General features: G+C 58.1%; 1 long non-coding RNA gene across 2 annotated transcripts in view; it reads left to right on the top strand.

The window, feature by feature from the left end:
* The first annotated feature begins 358 nt into the window (after positions 1-358).
* LOC144252585 (uncharacterized) overlaps positions 359-6,000 on the top strand; it is a 38,574-nt gene continuing 32,932 nt past the window's right edge. The window contains exons 1-3 of one of the 2 annotated variants that reach the window (XR_013343025.1): positions 359-460; positions 4,048-4,154; positions 5,903-5,956. This is a non-coding gene — a long non-coding RNA (uncharacterized LOC144252585). Of the gene's footprint in view, positions 461-4,047; positions 4,155-5,902; positions 5,957-6,000 lie in introns of those variants that run through there. The other variant, XR_013343024.1, reaches the window with a different exon arrangement.

Genomic DNA, 6,000 nt, shown 5'->3' with positions numbered 1-6,000 from the left:
CTCCCAGCTTCCACCAAGTCCTCCTTCCCACCCCGGGGACAAGCTGGAGGCCACAGAGCTCCCCTGCAGGGATCCCAAGCCGGCTCCAGAGAAGCTCTGTGGCTTCCAGATGCCCAGAGACCACAGGTCCCATTGCCCTGCTGCCAGCTTCCCCAGTTGCCCGACAGGAAGTGAGCACGGAGTCCCACACTGCGAGAGCATGGGGACAGGTGTCCAGAGCGCCTGGCTGCCCTGTGCAGGGCCCACTGTTGGGCATGGTGGAGCATGATGTCCAGGACAGGGATCTGACCCCCATGTGGGGTGCAGGCGAGGCCAGCACAGGGCAGAGGATCATGTCCCCCTCTCTCCTTCTCAGATGATGGCGCCATCAGGGTGTGGAAGAACTTTGCTGACTTGGAGAAGAACCCAGAGATGGTGACTGCATGGCAGGGGCTCTCAGACATGCTGCCCACCACACGAGGTGGGTCTGGGCTCTTTGGGGAGGAAGTCCAGAGCTGCAGGGGTCACTGTTCCAAGGCCTCTGGACCAGCTTCCTACCAGCCACCCATTCACATCAGAGTCCCCAGTTCATTAGTAGGTGGCCTCTCCTGATAGCCATGAGGCTTACAGGCCCAGGGTTCTGAGTGCCTTTGAGTCTTGGGTATGGCCCTGAGCTCTGGTCACACCTGTCCTGGTGTGAAGCTGAATGTGGCTTGGAAACACACTGTGGTTAACTGGCCCTGAGCAGCAAATGTCACATGTTCTTGAGGACCCGTGTGGTGGGCTGCCCAGGCTGGTGAGATCGGCAGCCACCAAAGCAGCTCTGGGCGTGGCTTTGCACCATCCAGCAGTTTGGGAGGACCACCAGGTCAGCCTTTCCAGGCCTGAGTTTCCAGAGCCCTCTGTGCATCTTGGAATGGCCACCTGTGAGCACAGCCCTCTGACCCTGGTGACACCAGGTGAGGTTACTGTGGCCCACCACTGGCTGCTCCTCCTCCTGCCTGTGATTTCCACAGCCCCATCTGAGTCCTCTTCCCAGCCCCTGTCTGTGTGGGGCCTCTCCTGGTTCTCTCAGTTCTGTCCCTGCCCTTCTCTCCTGCAGAGAACATCAAAATGAGCCCCTTCTCTCTGGACCTTGCTATTGAGACAAATTATAAGCAAGTAGAACCTCACTCCTCCCATAGCCAGTGTGTTTCTGGGTCGTCAGCTGCAGAATCTAGGTTCACAGGGAGACCTGCCTTCCAGAGCTCTCTGTCCTTGCCCATCTTTAATGTGGAGTCACAGCTGCCTGTCCTCGGGCCACAGGGCCTACAGGGTGTTGGAGGGATGTGCCAGGGAACCTTCTGGACTCACATCTTAGTGTTTTGTAAGAATTCTTACATTAAAAGTTCAAGATAAAGGGAAGATGAGTGAGAAAACTCAACCTTGACCTCTGTAAAAGTTTTATATGGAGACTCAGTGTCCGATCTCCCCAGAGAAAACTAAACTAGACCACAGGGCTGGGGCAGGTGTCAGGGAAAGAGCAACACAACTACCGTCTCTGAAACCCTAAAGAAAGACCAGAGGCCCTCCTCTGTGTGGGGCCGGGGGTGTCCTCGCTACATTGTCCCAGTGGTTGGTTACACCCTCCCACGTACGTGAGAAGCTGTGCCACAGGACAGCAGTGGTCTCTGAGAAGACACAGGCAGAACCAGACCATCCTCCACACCCTGTCAGTCAGGGAGGGCCCCGGTCCGTTCCCAGGGTGGAGCGTGAGGCTGCCAGGGCGAGACTGTCCCACCACCTTGGCCCCGAGAGCAGTGTGATGGTCCAGCCTCGGCCTGTGAACGTTGACCTGAGCCTTTGGTCAGTGGTTACTATTCATTAACTGGAGCAACCAAGGAGGTATACAGAGCAGCAGCCCCAAGGCTGGGGCAGGTGGCCATGCAGAGGCACAAGCCAGAGGCAGAGCTCCCCAAGTCGCAGAGGTCAGTTCTGGGCTGGCCACAAAGCTGGGCGCCTAGCCACTGGCTGGCAGGCACCAAATCTACAGCTGTGCTCCAGGGCAGCGCAGGGCGAGGCTTGGCTCTCCACTACCAGGCCTGGGATGCGGGTGGCTGGTCTGACTTCCACGCTCTCTGCTCTGTCCTGCCTTGTCTCCCTGTTTTAAGGAAAGAATTAGCTCTTTGGTCAGGCTGTGTATCAGGACACACATCCAAGGCCTGTGTCCAGGATTCGTCAAGCAGGGATCGGACCTCTGCCTTCTGGGGAGTGCAGTGTCTCCCAGTCCAGTACTCAGGGTGAGCAGGGCACAAGCACACTTTGAACTGGCGCATGGTGCCCCCATGGCTCCTGCTCAGCGAGCTACACACACCTGGGCACAGCAGCCTCCCCTCCAGAATCCCTTCCTCTGCTCCACCAAGACCTCCACGCTGCAGGCTTGGCTGCCCAGGACCTAGGGCTTGCTTCCCTCTGTAGGGCAGATGGACAGACATCAGCACTGTCCTAGAGGACTTCCACATCTCTACTCAGCTGGGTCTCTCAAGTTGCAAACTGGCTGTCCAGGTGTACCTAGACGTGGGGCTCTGGCCTTGCACAAGGTGCCATCAAGCCCACCTGCCCCCACCCCATGCTATGTGGTTGGTACCTTGTCACATGACTTCCACGTGGGGACAGGTATGCCCTCCCTCCAGGGACATCCAGGTCCCAGCAATGTTGTGGCTCTCCTACCTGTGTTCTCCTTTTCCACAGAGGCTATTTGAAGAAAAGAGGACAGTGGCCAGAGGGTGGGGCCCAGGCTGCACGAGGCTATGGTGCCTTGGTTGGAAGCAGGCGGTAGGAGCAGCTGGAAGGCCCAGGGCACAGGAGGATGAGGTGATGGCACCACAGGACAGCCGGGATCCAGGCTGAGCTGCGTCCTGGGAGAAGTCTCTGGTCCAAAGAGGGTGACTCATGTGCTCTGGGTTCCTTGCTTCTCTCAGCATTCACCAGGTGCCAGTCCCCACAGACCCTCATCCTGGACCTTAGCCTGCCTGGTGCCCAGGCAGCCGACCACACCGGCCAGATTGCATGGACACTTCCTCTTCAGTTTCCCTCCCTTTTGTTATAAGGCGACCACAGCTGGAGAAAGTATGTGGTGCAGAGCACGTGGCCCCACAGCTCCCCTCCGGGGCTGCTTACTGCGCGAGAGGACACACTTAGATGTGGCCTGAGATGTGGTTTCCACCAGGGAATAGCTAATATGACTGTCGGTGGAGTGCCTCACAGACGTCTGAATGGCAGCTGCCTCTCTGGACCCTCAGAGGGAAGAGCAAGTGGGGGAGGTCAGACTCCCGTGCAGCGCTGTGCTGCTCCGTGTGGAGGAGGCAGGTTTTGCAGCCCAGGGGCACGCGCACATGTGGCCGCAGTGCAACTCCTGGGGCAGGCGCGCAGCTGGGCAGTCGGGTGCCACACACAGGAGGCCCTGGGCCCCCCCAGCCCCACCCCCCAAAAAACAAACTGCTGGGGACTTTCAGATCTGGGTGGCGGGTTATAAGGGTTTATTTCCACCGTGTTCCTTCGTGTATGCTCAAAACCTTTATAATTACACAGTTAAAGCCGTGTGGGGCTGGGGACGTCGGTCAGCAGTGGGGCACTCACCTGGCATGTGGAAGGCCCTGGATTCCATGCCCGGCACCACACACACAAAATATTTTTGTATTAAGTAGAAACTATGATGCGAGTGTATAACTCCCTGTCCAGTTCCAGACAGAAAAGGACACCCTCATTTCTTTCCTTCCTATTTTTAACCGGGGCTCCTCTGCGTTGCCCAGGCCAGTCTTGAACTTGGTGCTCCCACCTCAGCCTCCCAAGTGGCTGGGCCCCAGTACTCTTCCCTCTCGCAGATGCCTCAGTGTGGAGGGTTCCAGGGCAGGCTGCCACCACCGCAGCAGCCTGAGCTCGTTGCCCTGGGAGCCCCAGCCTGGGTTCAGGAGGAGGTGGGGACCTGCCCAATGGTGGGAGGGGTGGCAGTGCTCCTTGGAGCCGCTGACTGAGTGGCTGCCTGGAGTAGCCCCAGGGACTGACCCCGTGTCCCGCTTGCCTCCCCAGGAGCTGGGATGGTGGTGGACTGGGAGCAAGAAACTGGCCTCCTCATGAGCTCAGGGGATGTGCGGATTGTCCGGATCTGGGACACCGACCGTGAAACGAAGGTGCAGGTAACCATGGTGGGCCCCACAAGCACCTCTGGTCCCTGTGCAGCCCCTTCCCCCAGGCTCTCCGCTCCCCCTGCACAGAACAGACCCCTTGCTCAAATAACCCAGACCCAGATCTCCAGAGCAAGCTCGGTCTGTGCCCGTCTCAGCCTTCCAGGGAAGCAGATGGGCAAGATGGCGCCTGCTGCTGGCGAGAACAGACTCCCAGCCTCGGAGCTGATCACCACCTTGGCTGCACATTAATCATGCACCTGACCCTGCGCTGCAGCATAATTAAGTCTAAGCTAATCCTGATCATTTTTAAATATTGTCTTATCTGGCAGATTAGGGAGTATCAGAAATCAGCGGGGTGAAATATTTTAAATTAGAAGATTAACTATTCGTGTGCTTTTCAAAGCTTTTTTTTTTTTTTTTTTTTTTTTTTTTGAGAGTGAACCCGGGGCTTCTCAAGTGCTGAGCATGCGCTCTGCCACCAAGCCACAGCCCCACCGCTTAAAGCATCTTTTCTTTTTAGTTTTAATAAAGAAAGGGATCTGCACTGGTTTTGCCTAAGACACCTGTGAGAGGGCCATACAGGCCGCCTGCTAAAATCCAGCTGTGCCCACCGCTTTAGGAGCAGAGGCAAGACCACAGCTACCTCAGGGATGCACCTGAGGGCTCTAGCCCAGGACACCCTTCTCTAGAGTCCCTGGAGAGGCACAGGGCAGAGACCTCCCCACCCTCTCCTGTCCTCCCTACCGATGGAGAGACATTGGCCCCTTGGTGGCAAGAAGGCTGCTTGCTCCACATTGCTACAGAACTGAGCCAGGAAGGAGGAGTGACAGGAGCTGGACATGAGGCTGGACCTCACCACTGTTAGGCACTGTGGTGACGCCCGGGAGAGCTGCAGCCTGAGGTCACCTCCTCTCACAATTACTGTGCTCGGAGATCCCATGATGGCACCAAACAACTTTCGTTGTGCTCCTGCTGGGGAGCTTGACAGGTGCCCACTCCTCAAGGGCAAAGCATGGAGACCCTAATGCTCAGATCCGTCTCCCTGTGGAGTGTAAGGGCCTCCAGAGCCAGAGTGTCCCTGGCCACCCACCTCCTCCCCCACTCTCAGCTGCCTTCGCCCAGAGCTGTGGTCCTGGTGCCTTCCTATGTATTTTGTTGCCTCAAGGTGCAGGGAGATGTGGGGGGCTCTTGCAAAGGCCTGCCCCTCACACAGAGTCCACATGTGCAGATTTCCCGCAGCGTCCCCACTGGGGTTGGAAAGCACGCGTCCCTCCCTGCCCCCACAGGCCCATCTGCTGCCTGCAGCTCCCCCTACTGGCGTTCACCCGTCCTCTTGCTGTGTGCAGCCACCAGGGGAAGCAGGGTCCACGCTTCCGCTCTTCCCTCGACTGATCAGGAGTCCTCAGGGGTAGCTAATAGGAGTTCTCCTTGCCAAAGTGTACTCTGTCTCTCTTCAGGAAAGAGGGAGATGGTGTTGGGAAGTTTAATTGGCCAATAGCCAGGTGGCCCTGGGTGCCTCCAGGATGCTGCCGGAGCTCGGCCTGCCCTGGCCAGTGCGCAGGTGCAGGGCAGGTGTTCAGGCAGATCTGGCTGCACCGAGTCCCATGTGCCCCTGCCCTTCCCTCCCATCTGAGCTCCTCAGCCTGCGATGGCCTCTGGCAGGTGGAGGCAAAGGCCGCAGTCCCCAGGGAGGGAGGTGAGGCCCATGTGGGCTTGGGGTAGCGGTGCCCCATCTCAGCCCTCTCTGTCTGGGCCAGGACATCCCCACGGGCGCCGACAGCTGCGTGACAAGTCTGTCCTGCGACTCCCACCTCTCGCTCATTGTGGCTGGCCTTGGTGACGGTTCCATCCGTGT

Source organism: Urocitellus parryii, unplaced genomic scaffold (assembly GCF_045843805.1).
Source record: "Urocitellus parryii isolate mUroPar1 unplaced genomic scaffold, mUroPar1.hap1 Scaffold_48, whole genome shotgun sequence".
In the NCBI taxonomy this organism is placed as follows: domain Eukaryota; kingdom Metazoa; phylum Chordata; class Mammalia; order Rodentia; family Sciuridae; genus Urocitellus; species Urocitellus parryii.
This window is presented reverse-complemented; position numbering and strand designations above follow the sequence as displayed.